Source organism: Monodelphis domestica, chromosome 2 (genome assembly GCF_027887165.1).
Source record: "Monodelphis domestica isolate mMonDom1 chromosome 2, mMonDom1.pri, whole genome shotgun sequence".
Lineage (NCBI taxonomy): Eukaryota > Metazoa > Chordata > Mammalia > Didelphimorphia > Didelphidae > Monodelphis > Monodelphis domestica.
Genome location: NC_077228.1, coordinates 454,144,019 through 454,167,676, shown reverse-complemented (window position 1 = coordinate 454,167,676; position 23,658 = coordinate 454,144,019).

Sequence of the window (23,658 nt, the reverse complement as noted above, 5' to 3'; positions counted from 1 at the left end):
TCTGTCTTGAAACCAATACTTAGCTTTGATTGTAAAATTGAATATGAAGATTTTTTAAAAAGTATTCATGTAATCACACTATTCCCCAATTCAGCAAATGCCAAATACAAGTGGCTCCCTCTAGCCTCTAATATCAAATATAAGTTCCCTTCTCTGACATTTAAAAAGCTTCACAATTTGGTCCCTTTTCACCTTCCCAGTCCTCTTAGACTCACTTGTCCCTTGCTCCCTTGTCTAATCATCCTACCGGAATTGTGTCAGTGACATCCTATGCCCTCGCTTTCTGCCTTTTTGCCTGACCCCCAAAATGGGGAATGAACACTTTGCTCACTCTTGTCTCTTGGAATTTCTAGATTCTTTTTAAGATTCAGCTGAACTGTTACCTTCTCCACGATCCCATCACTAACAATGCTTATCCCCTCCCTTCCATAACCACCTTGTGTTTTGTATATACAAAAGAGGTCATGATACATATCTATGTTTTTATTCCTTATTAGAAGGTAAAGTCATAAAGAATAGAGACTTTCATCATTGTCACCTCAACACTTAGCCAATCCCTGGCATATGGTCAGAGACTAATGACTACTTGTGGATTGACTGACACACTATTTTTAAATGAAATAATAACATCTAACTTTGTGGAAATTTTGATTTATTCATGTGAATCAGTCAAAGAAACTTTTATTTCAATACTCCTTCCATGAGGAATAAGACCCCTGTTTTCCATATCTAGTTTTTCCTGATGTTGTAGCAGCTGAGGAAAACAGGAGATACTCATGATCTCCTAAGATTTAGAATATCTTATTTATGTACCCACACTGATAGGGAAGTCAACCACTTCTAAGCTAGCCTGAAATGCCAAAGGGACTGTTTTCCTAACATTCTCAGGCTGGCATAGGCCAATACCTGGCAAGAGAATTTCAAAAACACCTACTTTCTGTTTTTTCAATGGCTATGTAACAATCCGACTCAACTGCTGGAATGGTCTTGCATAGGAAAAATGTTTTAAAAAATAGATATTTGCTATTCATGCCTTGCACTTCTGATTTGAGATTTGTTTTCATACCAAAAACAATAATAATGACTTTCAGTGATCAGTGCTTATGGTTGGCATGGCAGATATTTTTGGAATCCTTTCAGGCAAGAAAAAGAGAAAAAAGCTAAGCACACTGCCATGTTATTCTATAACTTCTGTATCATTACGTCAATCAACCTTTCAAACAAAGCTCTCCCTGTTGGAGGGCAGAGATCAAGTTCTATCATCCGCTCAGTGGTACCCAATGTTGTAACACAGAGCATTGGCCAGCTTTAGGGCATTCACTTTGTGTGGCGCCTGGATCCCTATTCATTTTCACTTGCACTTAGTTTGAATCACATTTTCCTCTTTTGACAAATCCAGATTTCAATGTATTCTTTTAATAATCCCAAAGTTCTTAAAGTGACAATAGTATGGTGAATGAGACAGGTTTTTTTTTTTTCATAACCAATTCATAGTTACTGAATTCTCACAGACCTTGAATTTTAGCCAAGGTAAAGGAAAATTTAAGGTTTTCAATATGTGGAGACAACTCCTGCCTTCCACCAGCTTAGAATTTAATTTAATTTAATTTAAGAGGTTGAGGGTGATGGTTATGCAATAAATATCCTTGATCTCACGCCCAGAGGCAGAACCAAGATGACAAAGGTGAGGAAGCATTCATCTAATTTCTCCAACATTCTCCTCCAAATATCTTTAAAATAATATCTCAAATTAAATTCTGACATGGCAGATCCAATAAAAGGTCGGAATGAGGCATTATTAGAGCCTAAAGCAATTTAGGAGATTAGAGAGAGAGAGAAATCTGTGCCATGTGGGTGAAACACCAGTGGTGGGACTTGGTGGTGGCTTTGGAAGCAGTAGTAGCTCAGGAAACTCTCAAGCTAGAGACAGGAAGGGGATATGACGAAGGGTAAAAAAGAAATGCCAGAAGACCATTATGCTAGCACTGAATACAGGATCAGGCATTGTTTGAACACTTCATTCTTTATACCCACTTATGAGTGTGCACAAGTAAAGGAATAAAAATAAGCAGTGAGGAAACAAAACTATCATTCTTTGTAGTGATCTCTGGATATCTTGAAGATCACTTTTAAGTGAAGTGCAATCATGTAAAACATTTTTCCATATTAGTCATCTTATGGAAGCTATGTCAAAAAGAAAAGAAAATTAGGAAGAGGAGCAGGAAGAGAAGGAGAGAGAGCATATTTTGGTCTGCATTTAGATTCCATCAATTCCATTTCTGAGGACAGTTGTTTTTCATCATGAGTCTCTGGAACTTGTCTTGGATTACTGTATTACTGAAAATTACTAGGTGTTCATAGTTGTTTATCAAAAAATCTTGCTATCACTTTATACAATATTCATCAGTCCCTGATTACTTCATTTGTTATCAGTTCATGTCTTTCCAGATTTTTCCAAAATCATCCTTCTCATCATTTCTTATAGCTCAATAGCATTCCATCACAATCATCTACCACAACTTGTTCAGCTATTACCCAATTGATGGACAACTCTGCAATTTCTAATTCTTTACAACCACAAAAGGAGTTGCAATACATACTTTGGTATAAATAGATCTTTTCCAGTTTTTTATCTCTTTGGGATAGAGATCTACTAGTAATATTTCTGGATCAATGGATATGCATAGTCTTAGAGCCCTTTGGACATAGTTCCAAAATACTCACCCAAATGGTTGGATCAGATTACAATTCCATCAACAATGCATTATTATTCTAATTTTTCTGACTCTCCTCCAACATTAACCATTTTCTTTTTCTGTCATATTAGTCAATCTGAACATGATGTTACATGCATATATGTGTGTGTGTAAATATATATCTATATATATATTTATAATAAGTGGAATAAAATGGAGATTCATAGTGTCATATACCATCTTCCTTTCTGTTCTACTGTGTATATAGTAATGTACTTTTTTAAAAAAAGTGTTTAAGTTACATTTTAAAAATAAATTAAAATAGAAAAATTACCAAATCAAAATTTAAAAAATATATCTCTGAGCTTCATTTAAAGTGCTTAGTAAAAAAAAAAATGCAGAGTAGGCTTTCTCTGCCTTGGATAAACTCTCCAGGAATCTGAATGGGAACAATTAAAAAGGGCAATAATTTGCCTTTTAAAAAGTAGACATAAAAAATTCCCCAAACTTCAACCAAAAAAATGAAAGAAGGAAAACACATTAGTCCATTTTGTCTCCTTGATATGTAAATTTCAAGAACATGGAGATCATGCCAATAATATCAAGGAGATTGTCCATCATCACTTAACAACATATTTTTTCAAAACCACAATGAATTAAAACAATGGAGACTATCCCAGCCAAATAATTCCTTAACTAGATAATCCCCTCAATTGTGATCATGACATCTTCTTGAAACAATATGTTCACATAAGTATTTCCATTCTAGTATAATAGGATTTGGAATAATGAATAAATATCCTTTTCCACCAACTCAAGTTTCTTGTAAATGTTGAAAATAATGTGATTTGGGAGCACCAGGAATTAAAAAAGAAGATGAAGAGTAATTAATTTTAGTGCATATGTGCTTTAAAAAATTTAGTGGAAGTAAAGTTATTTTGAAATGTCTTACTGAGTTATGTGAAGGAATAAATAGTGATATGGTTTGACAGATGGTTTTAGTTAAATTGAGCCATTTAGTTGGTTTTAGAAACCATCAACTTTTTAAGTACAGTAGAAATGAATAGCCTATTCTATATAAAAGAAATTATATATACCATAAGAGATATTCACTTTTTAAAATATCTGTTCCATTCCCTGTCTAAGGAATTATCCCTATTGGTTTATGACTGCCTTTTTTGCCTCACCTCCCTTCTCCCTTCTTCCATATATATAAAGAGTTTATTAAGTTGAACTTTTTTTGTTTTTTTCCCAAGAAAAGACTTAGTAAATACACTTATTATTTAAGTAACCCTGACAAAGTCTTTAAATTTTTCTATTTTTTTATAATCCTTAAATTGAGATAGTATTATTTACTTGGCAGAGTTGTTGAAAGGATCAAGTAAGATAACAAATAATATTATAATTGATATTTTCATTATTATTCTTTTACAATGTGAGTGAACTAAAGATCATAGAAAACTTTTCTTTCTCTCAACGAATTTTATCTTTAGGAAGGATTTGGGGAGTCCTTCAAGACCCAACCAAACCCAGTTGTAAACCTGCCATGGATTGCATTGAGATACAAACTCATGCCTGAAACCTTTAAAATAAAACTGGAGAATGGAAATCAAACCTTTGCCTTCTGTTCAAGGTCAGAGAAAGACGAGGAGTATTATGCTTCCTCTTACCTAAACTGCAGTGAAATCAATAGGTGGCAAGAGGTATCTCTGAGCCAGAGAAACTATGGGCTGTGGTGAATAAGAAATCCTGGACCAGATGACTTTTGGTGCAACAAAGAAGTGTGGTCTTTGCCAGATGAGAAACTAGTGGGAGAAATAAAAGCTTGAGAAAAAAAAAGTTCTTTATCCCTCTTTTCTGTCCCTCCTTCCCTTACCTCCCATAGATGAACACAAAATTTTGAGAGTGAAAGAACTTAACACCTCATTAATGTAACCTTAGAATACTTCCCTTGAGGCTAGTGGTCTCAAGAGGCAATGTGAGAACACTAGGCTCAGTAGCATGGTGGACAGTGTCTAATGGAGTCTGGAGGACTTGGGTTTAAATATGGCCTCAGACCCTTTGGTCACTTAACCCCAATTGCCTAGCCTTTGCTGTTCTTTTATCTTAGAACTGAAACTGAAATGATTAAAATAAGAAAAACTCTTTTATAAACTTTATTAATAATTTTTTTTAAATGGAGTTATCACCAGCTGAAATTAACTAATTCTCTAAACCTTGTATGTTCTCAGAATCAAAATTCTCTCCTAAATATGGGATTGGTCCTTATATAGATCAATCCCGAGCCCGGAAGTGGGCCGTGGTCCCTCCCCCAGCATGGGATTGGTCCATTCAAGACCAATCCCACACCAGGAAGTAGTAGGGTAGAGTCCCTGAGGCACTCTGGGAGATGAAGTTTTCCTAGCAACAGCACTTTAAAACCCACAAAACTAAGGGTTTAAAAAAAATAGACAGTACAAAGGAATGAGGTAGCAAAAAGAGCTGTAGATGTGACACTTGAATTTGAATTCCATCTTTAACATTTCTTGCAAAGGACACTTGCTTTGGATACAGAGGTTCTGGGTTCACACCCCACTTTTGCTGTTTACTGCCTGTGTGATCTTGGGCAAGTAATTTTACCCATATGATTTATAAAATGAGTTGATAGTATGTTATAAAATTAGTATTTCATAAAAATTGTCTATTTCATAAGGGAGTATATGATCTCTGAAGTGCTTTGCAATTCTAGAGCTATGATCCTAGTTATATGGTGAAAGTTGTATGATTTAATATTTTGGAATTCAGTTTCTTCTGTATTCTAGTCAACTATAATTCTTATAGCACTTAACTTTCAGGACTGCTTTGAGGATAAAATGAGAAAATATGCATAAAATGTTCTCCAAACTACCATGAGTGGAACTGTGGATTTGGCCCAGCCATGTCCAAGACTAATTGGAAACTCTGCCCCAAAAGTTATTTACCTGTACATATTCTGATTAAGTGATGCTTATCCTAAGCCTAAACCTCAAAAGTTCAAAGAAAGAGGTAATACAGTCATAGATACAAAAATATTTATAGCATCTTTTTCTAAGTGCCAAGGAACTAGAAACTAAAAAAAAATGCCCACAAATTTGGGAATGGGGAATGGCAGAATAAATTATTGCATATTCAAGTAATGAAAAACTATTGTACTAAAAGAAATGACAAAAGAGAAGGTTTCATAGATACCTAGCAAGAGGTGTATTTAAAAACCAAGGTAAGTAAGCAGAACTAGGTGAACAATATATAGACTCGAGTGACATTTTAAAGGTAAAAATAATGCCTGTTTAACTTAAGAAATCTGATCAGCTTAATAATTATCCATGATTGAAAAGGATCAGCAAAAAAGATTGTTTCCTATCTTCTTAGAGAGTTGATGGACTTAAGATGAAAAATGAGACAAATATTTTTACATAACAAGATGGAATTTTGTTGTGCATATTTGTTTAAAAATAAGATTTTGTCCTTATTTTCCCCCAAAGGAGAAGGAAAGAAAGGTTTGAAAGAGAAAATAAATGCTTGTTAACTGAAAAGTGTGCTATATTCCTTAAAACACTATACAAATGTTGCCTTTGTATTATTTTATTCAAGTTGTCTCTTTGGGAAACTGGATATCTCCACCTATCCTTAGTGGATTACTGAGGGACCATTTGTGGCCTCAACTTAAAAAAAATAGTACTTAAGGTGGAAGGTTTTCAGGATCTGACCCCCACCACCATAGAAAAAGTCATCAGGAAACATATAAAGATCTAATTCTTTCCCTTTTCTTTCTGGGTAAGTGCTCATTAGAATGGACGAATAGGATTTTTCTTTAGAACAAAAATTTCCCTCCACAAAGAAATTTAGTAGAGAGGAATATTTGCTTTTGAATGGACTTCCCTAAAATAACCTATATACACTTTTATCCATTGTGTCAGATAAATAAATACCTGCCCCTGTTTTTTAAGAGATGTCTCTATGTAAGATTTATTTGGTAGCATTTCTATAGCATGTTACTCGAATACATAAATCAGATATTCAGATGGATGTGTGATCTCATCAACTTGAATGTCCCCTCCAGTAATGAAAACTATTCTTCCTTTCCATTCTGGGTAACTCTTGTCTATATCTTTCCATAAAATTGTCACAGGAGATTTCTCTAAATATTTTGAAGCCTTTCCACCTTTCTCTAGACATTCGATTAATACAAATGGAGATATGTAATTGTTTTCCTTCTTTTTCTTTCTATAATGGGGTCTTAGAGCATACCTAGACAACTTAAAATGTCACCACATACTGAATATGGTTGTGGACCTGCTTCTGGTAAAATACAGTGAGGACTAGAGCATATAGGAACTTCTTCCTTTTCCTACCATATATGCTGAAAATAGCTTAATAGCTTTTTTCCCCTGCCATTTAATGAGTAGATTAGACAGTGTGTCTTTAAAACTCCCTAATTAAATTGAAAATTTCTCCCTCCCCCAAGTTCATGCGTAAGCATTAAGGATCAAAATATGATACATCACTTGGGAAGGGGAAAAGGCTTCCACTTTCCTATTCTCCTTGGAGCGCATAGCCTCAAGAAACAAATCTGAGGGTTTAGTCTTTTCCCTCGTTCTTTTCCATTCTAGATTCAAAGAATAGAGTCTCCTGCATGGAAACTCCTGTTTCAGGGATGTGAAATTTCAGGAATCCTGAATGAATATTGCAATCAGCCCAGCAGCAACTCCATGAGAAGTAAAGACTCTAGAAAATTAGCCCAGCTTGCCTTTGGGCCTGGTGGAACTAAAAATGCTGTGTAGGAAGAGAGCTAAAGTGTGATCTTAGTCCACCTCTGTAACTTATCAGTTCTAGTAGTAGATTTCAGGGGGTCCGCTAATTTTCTTCAGTTATTTAAAAACATTATCCTGAGAACAGACCCAAAAGTTTCACCAGATAGTCAATGATGTTCATGACACATAAAAAAAGTAAAAAAAAAAATTCTGCTTTAAAGTTCTTTTGGGACAAAGAGAGAGAAAAAAAGAGAGGAAAGAAAGAAAGAGAGAGAAAAAATTCCTGCCCTTAAGAAACTTAAATTCTAAATTAATTTCAAGGAAATCTAAGTGAAGTTTTACTTTTTAATATTAAATTTTGAACTAATAAATCTTAAACTTTCACAATGTTTTTTTTGAAACCCTGTGTTAGGAGAATATTACCCATACACAGGTAATACAAAATAACTTTAACAGAGAACCAACAAAATTGGGGGGATTCAGGAAAGGCCTTACATAGATCCTAGGACTTAATGCCTAGTGTAAGAAATGTGTTTTTAAAAAACTAGGTATTTAAAGGTAAGACCCAAAAGAGTATAACCAGAATGATGGAGGACCTTGAAACATAAGAAGAAATGATTGAAGAAATGGGTGATATTGAACCTGGAGAAAGGAAAAATTTGATGAGAGAAGTAATAACTACCTTCAACTATTTAAAGGATTGATATTAAAAATTTTATATTTGGCACCAGAAATCAAAACTAGAAAAAAAGGGCAGAAAGTTGTTGCAAGGAAGAAAATTTTGTCTTGATATCGAACAAATTTCCTCACAAGAAGAGCTCTGCAAATGCAATTATTGCCATCAAGAGGTAGAGAACCCTCCATCATTTGAAACTTTCAAGTAGAGGTTTTTCATATAGGTAGGGATATTATAGTAAGGATTCTTTCCCAGGTATGACTTAGATTAGATAGTCTTTATGAGTCACCTTCCAAATCTATAATTTTATGATTCCACTCTTATGATTCTATGAAATAAGACTAAAACAGTAAGTAGTAGGAAGATTATGTTGTTTCTAAGTTGTTTTATAGTTAGGTCCTATTCTTTTTGACTCTAGAGTTTAATTGGCAAAGATACTGGAGTGGTTTTCCATTTCTTTCTCCTCATTTTACAGAAAAGGAAACTGAGACAAAAGGCATTAAATAATTTGCCTAAGATCATAGAGCTAGCAAATGTCTGAACTCAAGTTTTCCTGACTCTAGTTTCAACACTACCACCCAGCTATCCTGATAACCTACAGTCCTCTTAATTTTATTCCATGACATTCCTAATAAAAGACTGTAATATTAGAGAGTGATGGCAGTTCTAAGTCTAGTGTTTAGCATTCATAGTGGGGACTCTGTCACAGTCTGAGAGGTGCTACTGCACTTCCCTACCATGACTTAGGGAGCAAATTGGACTAGGGCAAGGGAGCCAAATGGGAAAGCTGGAACGCATTCCAGTCCTTAAATCAATCTTTCACAACATGGCTTCATTACTTTGTTTGGAGAATTTTGACTCACCAGAACATCAGGCACACTTGTATTCAAATGTAAATACCAAAAAAAAAAAGCATACCAAAGTCAAATATAAATGATTTTTGGATTATCCACGCTCCTGCTTCTTTCCATTAGAGAGGATAGAAAACATTTGTCTGTGTAGGACGTTTGCCAGTGGCCACGCAGGACATTTGGAGGGATCAGTGGTGATGGATATTATGCCTTTAAGAATTATCCAGCTTTCATGAAAGTGTGTGTATTATAAGCATACATATAGAGATATGTATATATATATATGTATATATAATGTATATGTGTATACATAGAAATATTAATACATTATATGTTATACATAAGTATATTATACATATATAATTTATTTATAATGTATACTTTATATATTTGTGATTTTAATATAATTATAATTTATATAATATATAATTTATATAATTTAATGTATGTATGCATATATTATATAATATTGCATGTAAATATAATATTATCTATGAATTCTGTTATCTATAATATAATATCTATAATCAATACGAAATATAACTATTTATATGGTATATGTAAATATATGATATTTGTATGAGCATGTATATTTATATATACATATATAAAAGCCAACAAAGCATATATATACATATATTTATACATACATATGTGTGTGTGTATATATATTTTTTATTTATTTATTGCTCTTTTTTCTGGCTTTTTTCCTCCACCATGATGGAACAGGAATCCTTGCTAATGAAGAGATCCACCATACATCAAAGAGGTATGTGGAGAACCACCTGGTAACTTTAATGTACCAAGACAAATTTGCATACATGACTTAGAGAATGAGGCTCGCTGTGGACATACCTCTGTAATTGGTCTGACTTCCGAGCACAGATGAAGGAGCAAAATGATTACATTCCTTTGCTGGCTGGAACTCAGTCAGATTTTACTTTGCCCCAGCAGTAAAAAGCCCACATCAACACACAGCCACAGCAAACTATGAAGTTGGAATCGATTTTCATTGTAAGGCAGCTTGTCCTAAAGTAAACCAGGCTCCAACTTGTGTGGCTATTGCTAGGGGTGAAGTGAGGGGCTGGTAAAGTGGGGGAACAATTCCTCTACCTGCCCCAATATGGTACCTTGACTTCCTTTACCTTGATGAAATGTCCATGTCAGGAAGAAAAGGAAAATTGCCTTCATAGGAATTTCAGAAAGAACATAAAGGGTAGTATAGACCAAATTTATACTATGATGATCCTTTGCTCTGGCAATTATTGAGCATTTTTCATCATAGAATTAAGAGTTATGTGAAAACTTTAAGATTATGTAGTCTATTCTTCATTTTACAAGTGAAAAGACTGAGCCCCAGAGAGGCTGTGACTCACCCAACCTCAACTAGAAAATGGAAAAATCTGGCTCAATGCTACATTCTTTCAGTCAAAATCCAGCCTCATTTTCATTAGATCAAATTATCTCCATGTTTCCTAATCAAATGTGATATGCTAAAACTATACTATATAAAAGTACTGAGAAACAAGATTCTGTACTGGATAGAAAGGCATGCTTGGAAATAGAAAAAAACAACAACTATGCTCAACCCCCACGTATGAAACCACTGATCACACAAGCCTCGATAGAAATAATCATAATTATAATCATAATAACTTCTCAGTGCCCACAAGCACTATTTTCAGCATAAAGGTGCAAAATCATTTGCCAGTCTAGATAGGTAGGGGAGGATCTCATCACTAGTAGGTCAGGACCAAAAAAGAAACAAAATGAAAATGTTATATACTTGTATCTCTGAATGGAAATTGTTAGATTTAACTATATTGTTCAGCAATGAAAGTTTTGTCAGGACTCATATATTGTCAAAGCAACAAAAGTATACCCTGAAGGTTTGGATCTTTTGACTAAAAATATATTAAGTTTTCTCTTTTATCAAGGGTTGTTAGTTTTTTAGGTGGGTCGGGGATCCTTTTGGAAGTTTGTCGAAATCTTTAAACCCCTTGTCAGAAAATGTTTGTGTGATAAAATATATAGAATGTAAAAGAAACTAATTCTAGTGAATTTATCACATTTTCCCCATTTACATCCATAGCCCCCCCTAAAAATTATCCATATATATCTTAAAATTTTGTGGATCCCAGAATAAAAGCCTTCACCTTATAGCAAAACCACTCATACCCAGATATTAAAATGCTTGTCAGTGTAGTATTTTCTCGATCTTTTCATAGATGAGAGAGGAAAGGCTTTCTTCATTACCATAAATCAAGAATTATTGAGCTAAGCAAAAGGTCAATGACTAAAAAAAGTAAAAACTAAGCATTTTTATAGGTAGAAGTAGTGACATAAGCAAAGATGAGGGGAGAGGGGAAATGTACTGACTGAAAGGTGATAAAGAAACTATCTTTAAAAAAAATTTTTGTGTAAAGTAACCAGGTAAAAGAGACAGAAAGAGAGAAATAGATTGAAGACCTTAGATGCTAAAAAAAAGACCTTTGAAAGTGGTTTTAAAAAACCCTACAAAATTGCTTTCCCCACCCACCCCTTTGTTCTGTGATGCCTTTGGTACTTCAGACCCCTTGAGACATTGTAATTCTCAATCACCAATGTTTGATGGTATTTGCGTCCAGGAATTCAATTTCCAAAGTCTGTCGTGCTTACCTTAATTATGACTCCTTTGTGATGTGGCACTCAACACAGATCAACAGTCTGCAGGACTGGCAGATATTTTGGATAGACTTCAGAGTCATTTGAGAGATGGAATCCAAAAGAGTTTTCCTAAACCTTTATTTTTGTTAGAAATTTTAATAACAAAAGAATGCTTTGTTCAGGGAACAAAAGACACAAATTGTGACATGCAATAATCAGAGTAATACAAACATTATCAATCTGCCCAATTTATATTCCCTAAATGTATCCAACTGGCCAGAAATAACAAACTCCTTTACATAGAGTATTTTAAGTATATGTTACAATAATAACTATCAAGAACTCTACAGCAGACTCCTTTAACCAATGACCAAAAAAAAAATATATATATATATATATGTACATATATATATTATAACCTGTGTTCACTTCAATGGGAGTTTTGCCTTAGCAAGAACTACAGAACACTCAATAGCAATTACTACATAAAACAATCACTGATCTTATTTCTTATAAGAAACAAATTCAACCCAATTAAATAATATCTTAGAAAATCCATTACACAGACAAAAATCTAATATAAATGATAAAGACTAAACATTCAAATATGTCAGAATGGAAAAAAAATAGCTTTCAAAGTTCAAAATTCAATTGTTTTGGGGAAACAATTTTAAGAATTACAACCCAGCATGATGTTCTAAACTCCTTCAGGTAGATATTTAGATCCATAACTAACTTAAAGAGTCAACAATGATTTTGAACACTTCGAAAAACTTTTTTAAGAGAGTTTCATGATTTATGAAGGAGTTTATTTGTGCAGATGTGAATAAGTCTTCAGTTGGATAAAAATAGATTATTTCTTTTGGGAGCACTATTTATTCATAATTTACCAAATAAAAATGGTAATATCATTACCCTCCATATTGGATCCAAGTAAAATCACATGTCAGCCTTTGGGGAAATTTTAAAATATGATGTTGGTTAGAAGGTCTTTGCCAATGTACAACTTTTACACAAATAAGTTCACTTATAAATAATAAAAACTTAAAGTTGATTTTTTAGAAAGGCTCAAACCATTATTTCTGAAAGTAAATGAAAGAAGACAGAGCTACCACCTAATAAATCATCCAGTATGGGACATTTAGAGGTCCACTTTCCTCAGTACCAGTCTATTTCACTACATAATGAGTAATTTAAATGAAGGTATCTTTAGCCTTTGAAGGAATGTCACACAAGGGAAGATGCTCTTGTATGACCCTAGTCTTTGAGATGGTTACCTAATCGATTACTCGAAGTAAGTAATGGAAACACAAAAAGGAGTACATTATCCTTGAATTACTGGTGTTAGATCTTTCCAAAACTTTAAACAAAACTATGCAACTCCATGAGACCCAGAAGAAGCCTCCAACAAATTGGCTGAATGTCCTATGGAGTATTGAAAAAGAGACATGGGTAGACCACTCGAATTAGGTTGAGAAAGTATCAAAGGTACTACTACATGTTAATACCAGGCCTTTAATTGCATTAGTAAACTTACTAATGAGGAATTCCTGGTGAGGAAGTTCTCTCTACCAGTAGAGAGTAAAAATTATTCTAGTCTTAGAGAGTTGTCTTGGGACCCGAGAGACTAAGTGATAGAAAATATGTGTCAGAGGCAAGACTTCAAATCAAGCTTTGCTGACTTTAAGGCTCCACTCCCTATGAAAGTTCAACATGGAGCAAGAGAGATTAAATAAAGACATCCTTTCTAATATGTGAATAGTTTTGAAGCACCTGTTAGAGTAGTATTGTTCTTTATTGATGGAAAGGACAGAAGTAGGACCAGTGTCAACAAATATTCCATCAGTAGCTAGACTTGGATTAATGGGCCGCTAAGAAAGCAAGAGACAGGGAGTAAAATAACCACTTAGATTGGGATTCAAGGAAGGCATAGAATATAGAGGAGACCTACTCTACAGAAAATTCTGATCAGAGGGTACTCTCAAAGAAGAATTTAAAAGAGCAATTTTCTCTAATGCCAAGCTGAAACAAATGTTTTTCTTTTAAATGGAGGCAGCATGGGCCTGCTGAGCTAATTTCATCCTCAAGTAGAACCTCTTTTTTTCTAAAAATATCTAAAAATATCATGGCTCTAGCTTGGCTCTGCCATTTTGAGTCTGGGAGTGGGGCCAATTTTCAGAGTCATTTATAATTGTTGTTATATGACCTTTAAGGTTTTAGAATTTTATTATTGTGAAATACTTAAAGAACAAATATTCAGATTTTGATAATATCCTTATCAAATGGAGGCAGACTCTCTTTTGAATGGCTGCCATGTTAACTGACCACAGATGTTAAAAATGGAATACTGCTTACTCTGATAACTTCTTTATAGCAACATTGAGACTGATAATATATAAATATTAATATTTAAGTAGACTAGTGTGCCTGACATTATTTAGATTCTTTCTAGTCATTCAAAAAAAGCATTTATTAAGTAAGTATTGCTATGTGCTATTATGCTCTATGTTGGAGATACAAAGAGAAATTAAAATAGTTCTTGCCCACAAGGAGCTCACATTCTAATGGGAACAACCATATGCCATTAGTAAAGTGCATAAACAATATATAGAGAGAATAGATTAAATAATTCAAGAGGGGAAGACACAAGTAGCTGAAGGAAAAAGAAAAAGACATCTTGAAGAAGATAGAATTAGAATTGATTTCAAAAAGGTGGAGTTGAGGAAGGAGATCATTCTTCCATTAATCCTTTTTGTAATTCATCCCTTTTCCATGCTCTTCCATAAATGGTTCTCAAAGGGTTTATCCAATATGCTGGAATTATTTCACAAGGTCTTTTTTATACTTTGTGTATACCTGTGCCTACCTGTGCAGCAGTCTTTTTCCCTGTTTCCTCTAGTCTCACTACATGACTGACCCACTTCCTTTTTAAGCAAATATTGTTATCAATGATATAAGCCAAAATGTAGATGATCTTTGGCAGTTTACTCAAGATTTTGTCTTTATTATCAGTCTTTCCATTGTTCTTTAAATCACTCTGAATGTTGATTCCATAGAAATTGTGGTTTTATGACACTCTTCACCTTGTATCACTGCTAATATGTAAGTATAATTTCCCCCCCTAACAAATGGGGGAAGAGAGAGAGTCAAAAAGGCAGGGTTGTAGCAAACTTATTTACAAAACCTAAGAACACTAAGTAGGGAATGTAATTCCAAAAATTCTGGGAAAACTAAAGGAATTCTGGGGAATGTAGTCCTGGGGTACAAAATTCTACTTACACACTGGAAAAAAATTTTTGTTGAAAAGATGGGTCTTTATATGAAGGAGTAAATTGAGATAAGGAAAGGGTCTGCACAGATACTCAGGTTCAATATCAACCTCTATTTTTACTCAATGTTGGATCAATTGTTTATCTATAATACATCTTTATTTTTTAGTTTCCATATTTTTTATTTTATTTTATTTTTTGAAAGTTTTATTTAATTAGTCAATTTAGAATATTTTTCCATTACAAGAGTCATGTTTTTCCCTTCCCTTGCCCCACCCCTTGCCATAGCCAACACGCAATTCCACTAGGTTTTAGATGTATCTTTGATCAAAACTTATCTCCATATTATTGATATTTGCATTAGGGTGATAATTTAGAATCTACATCCCCAATCATATCCCCATTGACTCATGTGATCAAGCAGTTTCTTTTTTCTTTTGTGTTTCTGCTCCCACAGTTCTTCCTTTGAATGTGGATAGTGTTCTTTCTCATAAATCCCTCCGAATTGTCCTGGATCACTGCATTGTTACTACTAGAGAAGTCCATTACATTTGATTATACTACAGAGTATCAGTCTCTGGGTACAACTTTCTCCTGGTTCTGCTCCTTTCACTCTGCATCAATTCCAAGAGACCATTCCAGTTCACGTGGAATTTCTCTAGCTCATTGTTTCTTTGAGCACAATAGTATTCCATCACCAACAGATACCACAATTTGTTCAGCCATTCCCCAATTGAAGGGCATCCCCTCATTTTCCGACTTTTTGCCACCACAAAGAGCTCAGCTATGCATATTCTTGTACAAGTCTTTTTCCTTATTATCTCTTTGGGGTAAAAACCCAGCAGTGCTATAGCTGGATCAAAGGGCAGACAGACTTTTATCAGCCATTGGGCATAATTCCAAATTGCCCTCCAGAATGGCTGGATCAATTCACAACTCCACCAGCAACACATTAATGTCCCAATTTTACCACATCCCCTCCAACATTCGTTACTTTCCTTTGCTGTCATATTAGCCAATCTGCTGTGTGTGAGGTAGTACTTCAGAGTTATTTTGATTTGCATCTCTCTGATTATAAGAGATGTAGAGCACTTTTTCATATGCTTATTAATAGTATTGATTTCTTAATCTGAAAATTGCCTAATCATGTCCTTTGCCCATTTGTCAATTGGAGAATGGCTTGATTTTTTTGTACAATTGATTTAGCTCTTTATACATTTAAGTAAATAGACTTTTGTCAAAGGCTTTTGTTATGAAGATTTTTTTTTCAATTTGTTGCTTCCCTTCTTATTTTGATTCCATTGGTTTTGTTTGTACAACAACTTTTTAATTTAATGTAATCAAATTATTTATTTTAAATTTTGTAATTTTTTCTAACTCTTTCTTGGTCTTAAAATCTTTCCTTTCCCAAAGATTTGACAAATATACTATTCTGTGTTCACCTAAATTTACTTATAGTTTCCTTCTTAATATTCAAGTCATTCACCCATTCTGAATTTATCTTGGTGTAGGGTGTGAGATGTTGATCCAAATCCAATCTCTCCCACATTGTCTTCCAATTTTCCTAGCAGTTTTTGTCAAATCGTGGATTTTTGTCCCCAAAGCTGGGATCTTTGGGTTTATCATAGACAGTCTTGTTCAGGTCACTGTGAAGATTGGATTTGGCTCTCCCCGATTGTGACAATGAAGGTACTTAGCTCTTCCTTGATTGTGGAGATTAAATTGTAATCCCTTATCTATTTTTAGATTTTAATCCCCAAAGTGTAAACACAGTACTTAAAATTGATCTACCCATTTTGGATTGGTCTGTGATTGGTAGACATAAAATTTAGGGGAAGTGACACAAGAGAAAAAGGTCTTTAAAACTGGAAACAGAGACACACTTGAGGGACACACACTTGGACTTGGCTGTGTAACTCAACCCTGGAGGAGCTCTTGCGGGAGACCTCAGACTTCTTTCCTTTTATACCGTCACCATGGTGAGTATAAAGGCTGACTTCCTTGCTCTTTCTGTAGGCATTAGCCTCTGGGAAAGACCCACTGTCTTGAATCTCCTTTCCCCTGGTTCAGGCCTTAGAACTGCTACCTGGTCAGAGAAAACCAGAGCTCTCTCTCTCTCCCTCCCCTTTTCTCTCTTCCTTAATATCTTCCCTCTATTGTAAAATAAACTACCATGAATTCCATTTGACTTTAGTAATTCAATTTTGGGATTTAGAATTAAATCCCTGGCAACCAATTAAATATTCAGTCCAACCATAAAATGTAACACCACTTACCCCAATTCTATTCCACTGATCCTCCTTTCTGTCTCTTAGCCAGTACCAAATTGTTTTGATGACCACTGCTTTATAGTATAGTTTGAGATCTGGGACTGCAAGGCCACCTTCCTTCACAGTTCTTTTCATTATTTTCTTAGATATCCTTGATCTTTTGTTCTTCCAAATAAAATTTGTCATGATTTTTTTCTAATTCAGCAAAAAAGTTTCCTAGTAGTTAGATGGGTATAGCACTAAATGAGTAAATAAATTTGGGTCAGATTGTCATTTTTATTATGTTAGTTCATCCTATCCATGAGCAATTAATATTTTTCCAATTATTTAGATCTAGAATTAATTGTGTGGAAAGTTTTTTGTAGTTGTGTTCATATGGTTCCTGTGTTTGTCTTGGCAGATAGATTCCGAAATATTTTATATTGTCTATGGTGATTTTAAACAGAATTTCTCTTTCTAATTCTTGCTGCTGAGATGTGTTGGAAATATTTAGAAATGCTGATAATGTATGTGGGTTTATTTTGTATCCTACAACTTTGCTAACATTGTTGATTATTTCTGGCTTTTTACTGGATTCTCTAGGATTCTTGTTCCACTGGCTTTTTACTGGATTCCATTTCCACTGGCTTTCCTCTAGAATTCCACTGGATTCTCTAGGATTCTTTAACTAGATGATCATATTATTTACAAAGTGTGATAATTTAGTTTCCTTCTTGCCTATTTTAATACCTTTAATTTTGTTTTCTTCTCTAATTGCTACTGCTAGTGTTTCTAGTACAATGTTACATAATAGAGGTGATAATGGGCATCCTTGTTTCACTCCTGATCTTATTGGGAATGCTTCTATGTTATTACCATTGCAAATGATATTTGCTGGTGGCTTTAGATATATACTGTTTATTATTTTTAGGAAAGGCCCTTCTATTCCTATATTTGATAGTTTGTTCAATAGGAATGAGTGCTATATTTTGTCAAAGGTTTATTCTGCATCTGTTGAGATAATCATGTGATTTTTGTTGGTTTGCTTATTGATGTGGTCAATTATGTGGATGGTATTCCTGATATTGAACCATCCATGCATTTCTGGTATAAATCCCACTTGGTCATAAATCAAAACCCTCGTGATCACTTGCTGGATTCTTTTTGCTAGTATTCTATTTAAGATTTTTGCATCTGTGTTCATGAAGGAGATTGGTCTTGTGGAAAGGAAAGCTGAAGCAAGTTTTGGACTTTCCATCACTCAGGTGGAACAAACAGCAATTGAAATGTTAGAGAGAAGATATTGACAAGAATTACAGTTGGTAGCTGGAGGGGCTTCTGGAAGTTACAGTTGGTCTCGAGTCTCTCTTCCTTGGCCCTCAGACTGGAAGGAGTGCTGTCTGTCTGTCTCCGGATAGAAGTTCCTCTATTCCTGAATCTTTCTCAACTGTGTGCTCTACCTGGATTCCTGTTATTGCATCATCAATCAAAAGGATTTAAGGGGAGTGATTTGAACTGTAAGGCCTGTCTTTAGGGGCATCATCCTGAAGAGACAGGTCCAACCAGCTCTGAATGTTGGAACCTTTTCTTCCTCTTGTTGTCTACTGCTAAAGACTTTGAACTTAAGAAAGCTCTTATAGAATAGCATAGAGAGGAATAAAAGAAACCCTCCACCAGCCTGCGAGACCTGGCCTCAGCTCAAAAGCTGAGAGACTCAAACCCAATTTAGGGAAATCCCAATTCCCTCTTCCCTGATACCTCCCAATCCAAACTTGTATTAAAATTCATCTTTATTTAAATAACCACAGTCAGAAAAGAGGACTATCATTTCAAGGGGACATAGGGGGAGATGAACCTAAGGATAGCCATTCAATCATGAATGGTCTTTATCAGACCCATGTTGGGTGACCTTGGTCTGGGGGGAGACTTGTCCCTCAGGAGGGTCTGTGCTTACCTGTTCTGGTGTATCTTAAACATTAATCAATAGAGAAGACACCCCCTCAGGATATCATAGGTGGCCCATTTCTGGGAACCCCAGTTTTCAAAAACAGCCTCTCAGCAGGGGGTATCTCTTTCCTTTTACCTCATTGACAGCCATATTTCCTTTCTACCTTCTCCATTCCCTGTTACAAAACCTTCTTTATCCCCTATACCTCTTTAATTCCCTGAAATTCCTTTAAATATTACATTCTATAGTTTTCTTTCTCTTTTTTGACCTGCCTGTCTTTTGGATTAGTACCATATTTGTGTCATAAAAGGAATTTGGTAGAAATTATTGCTTATTATATCAAATAGTTTGTATAATATTGGGATTAGTTGTTCTTTGAATGTTTGATAGAATCACTTGTGAAACCATTAGGCCCTGGGGACTTTTTCTTAGGGAGTTCTTTGATGGCTTGTTCAATTTATATTTCTGATACAAGATTATGTAAGTGTGCTGTTTCTTCTTCTGTTAATTTAGACAATTTATATTTTAGTAAATATCCATCCATGTCACCTAGATTGCCATCTTTATTGCCATATAATTGGGCAAAATAGTTTTTAATGATTGCCTTAATTTCCTCTTCATTAGAGGCAAGGTCTTCCTTTTCATCTTGGATACTGTTAATTTGGTTTTCTTCTTTCCTTGTTTTATTAGATGGACCAGTAGTTTGTCTATTTTATTTGTTTTTTTTTTCAAAATATAAGCTTCTACCCTTATTTATTAATTCAATGGTTCTTTCACTTTTGATTTTATTAATTTCTCCTTTAGTTTTTAGGATCTCTAATTTAGTTTTCATCTGGGGATTTTTAATTTGTTCACTTTCAAGTTTCTTGATTTGTATGCCCAATTCATTGACCTCTGCCCTCCCTAATTTGTTAATATATGAACTCAAGGATATACATTTCTCCCTGAATACTGCTTTGGCTGCATCTCATAGATTTTGAAAGGATGTCTTATCATTGTCATTTTCTTCAATGAAATTATTGATTGTTTCTTTGATTTGTTCTTTAACTAACCAATTTTCTTGGATAACTTCTTGTAGTATGATGTCAAGATTTTTGTTTATTTCTGAGTTTTCAGATAGACCAATGATTCTCAAAGTATCTCTTTGAGACTGGTTTTCCTGATCTATCATCTTGTCAGTGAAATATTTTAAATTTTCTATTTTGTTAGTCTTTTGACTTTGCTTTATTAATTCTTAATATCTTTTATCTTAATATCTTAATATCTCATTCTCATATTTATAAAACTTCATGAGAATGGCCTAATTGTTTTGCTTGATCATTGGCTTCCAATTGCCTAATTCTGGTCTTTAATGATTAGTTTTCTGCTATAATCTTTTTATGTTCCTTTTCAACTTGGTCTATCCTGCTTTTTGTGGCTTCCAGTTTTTTCTCCAATTGGGAGTTCCTGTCCTTTAAATTTTTGTTTTCTTTTTGAACTATTTCCCACTTTTCTTGCCAAAATCCTTCCATCTTTTTTGATAAGTTGAAATTTAAATTCTTCAAGAGCTTTTGACCAATCTCCATTTTTTTGGAAGGTTTTGGTACATTTATTTATATGTCCTCTTCTCCTATTTCCTCTGTAGTCTGGATTTTTTCTCCATAAAAATTATCCAGGGTCAATACCTTCTTCTTGTTTTTCTTGCTGTTTGGAGGTTGTTTTTCCTTGGAGTTATTTGCTATCACTATGGTGTTTTTTCCTTCCCTTTTCCAGTCAGAAATCTGACTGAGGAGGGCAGGCTCTCTGTGTATGGAGTGAAGTGAAGGAGCAACGATTTTACCTAAGGCCACCTCTCTAGTCTCTACAGCTTCTCCTTTTTACTGCCCTTCTCTACACTATCTCTGAGCAGGTGCCCAAGGTCTGTGCTCTATCAACCTGCTGGGGTCTCAGGTATAGCTGCTCTCAGGGGTAGGTCTTTGTTGGTTTTAATCAGCTGCCAATGACCTAGAGGTGCCCCTTGCTTGCTCTAAAGTTTCCCCTTGCTCACTCAATGATTCTAGTGCACTGGCTCTGACTCTGGCTCTGTAGGTAAGGTGGGGGAGGGTTTATCAGTTCACATTTTGATGGAAGCTATTTCACCCCCTTATAGTGTGGAAATGTCCAAATCCCATATACCTTCAATATTGCGCCCTACTGTTGAGTCCCTTCATTCATATGAATTTAGAATTTTTTTTGGCCTTTTGAGGTAATCTATATCCTTAGGTGGTAAGGAGAGGAAGAGTCCTGGGTCTACACTGCCACCATGTTTACTCAGAACTCCTTAATATGTCTTCTAAATATATGCACTGATATACTAACATCAATATATCAACATAGAAAGCAAGCTTAGTATAGTCAAAAAGGATTTGGGTTTGGACTCAAAAGATCCATAGATGATTTCAAAATCTTCCTCTATTCCCTCTGTGAATTTAGGCAAATTATTTAATCTTATGCATAGAATGAAGTGAATGGGTTTAATGACCTCAAAGATTCTTTCCATATCTAATAAACCTTAAGGAATTGGACAACTGATTACATAACAGTCTTTCATTTAGTTTTTTTCCTCTCTATAATGACTGTTAGGCCAATCTATTTAACACTAACCTAATTGAAAAAAAAAGCCACATAATTTTCTTGAACTTGCTTCACACATCATCTCTAAACAAGACATCTAAATGACATTTCCATAGATGAGGTTTCTCTTTTCCATTTGGATTCAGTGAAATTCATGGAACAACAGTAACTAGTGGCATATGTATTCTCATTCTCATATTTATAAAACTTCATGAGAATGGTCTATTTGGATATCTAGGATATTTTTGCAGAAAATCTAGGAAAGGAACAGTAAAACTTTTATAAACTAATTTCTATAATTAACCACGTTTTGGAGTCCCCCAGATTACTTAATTTTGTAACAATTAAAGATCCCTGTTTATTACTTATTGATTACAAATAAGCATTTCCCTCATTAGAGCAAGACACAACCTCAAAATCTTTTTTCCAGTAAGGAGTCTCTTATGTCTATGTTAATATTATAAAAGATTTCTTGATGAATGCCACCAAAAGTAATCTTAATTGGTGCTACTCTGGTAATCATTAAATGAGTTATTAAAGAGACAGGTCAATACATACCAATGCTTTCATAATTTATAAATATCACAGTGACTTAAATAGACTTATGAATGGAAAAGAAGATTATTCCTGAGTTTGTTATGCCATCAAATAATTGCAAGGCAATATTATTTTATATAAAAAGGTTATTTATAAATCATACTGAAAAAGAATATGTGGATCCTATACTTCATTTCACAATGTGATGAGTCTCTCACATTCAGGTTCACATGGAGATTTTTCTAAAAACCAAATCAAAATTATAAATATTTTTCAATAGATTTTCTATCTATTACATATATAGGACTGTACAAATTCATCTTCAGTGTTAAAGCCAACAGATCATTCAGCATTGTCCTTCTTGTTTCAGCACATATGCAACTAAATGTATGCAACTTTTGATATCAATATTTGATTCTTTAATATAGTTTCCTTATTTTATTAGAGATGATCCACTTTGAAGACCTAAATGAAATGTTTTATTATTAATAGCCAATGAAAATTCTGTTATATAAAAGAAAAATTTAATGCAGATGAAAGAACTGTGAGGTCTTTCTTTAATTGGTCTTCCTAAAAACATGTTTTCATTTATTAAAGTTTGGATGGATTTGTAACAAGAAATATCAAAATTCTATATATGTGACTATTTTATCTTAAATTATAGCTTATATATTATATAAATTATATAGAATCTCAGAAGTTCCCTCAGAGTATCATTATGATACACATAAAGTAACACTGGAAAGGGGACCAAATTTGGACATAGAATGTTCTTGACCTCAAATCTGATCTCTACCAAGAGACTCAGTTTTTTCCCCTTTTATGTATATATAATGTAACATACCAGGTATGTTAGCATCTGGAAAGTATGATTGATGTATTGATATTCTATCCTGTATATTAATTTACCAAACACATGGCCAGATCACTTGATGTTCATTGTATGGAAAGGGACAGTCCAAAGGACTAGCAAAGGACAAGCAAATTCCTGGGCTGAGCCTTCACAGCCATGCTGCCCTGGCTCTGAGTACATTCATTTGCAAAGCAGGTGTTGGATTAATCTCCACCTCTTTGATCTTGCCATTGTCAATTCAACCGATGTTAAGACCTATGCCATGTATGTGTTGATCTCCTCCTAATTCACATTCCTAAAACCTCCAATAAATACTGGAGAACAAGCGCGAATCTCTCTCTCTTCCCTCCTCTCCTCTTAACTCTTACTTCCCTGCATCTTCAAAGTGCTCTGTCCTATCTTTTCCTGTTGTTCCTCTTGACGCTGTCGCCCACATGCTTCCTATTAATGCTCAGACTCTCTTGTCCATAGGAAGCATTAAGGAGTTGTTACTCCACACGTATTCTCTTTCCTCATGACGCTGTCGCCCCCATATTTCCTATTAACCCTCTGGCACTCCTGTCCATAGGAAG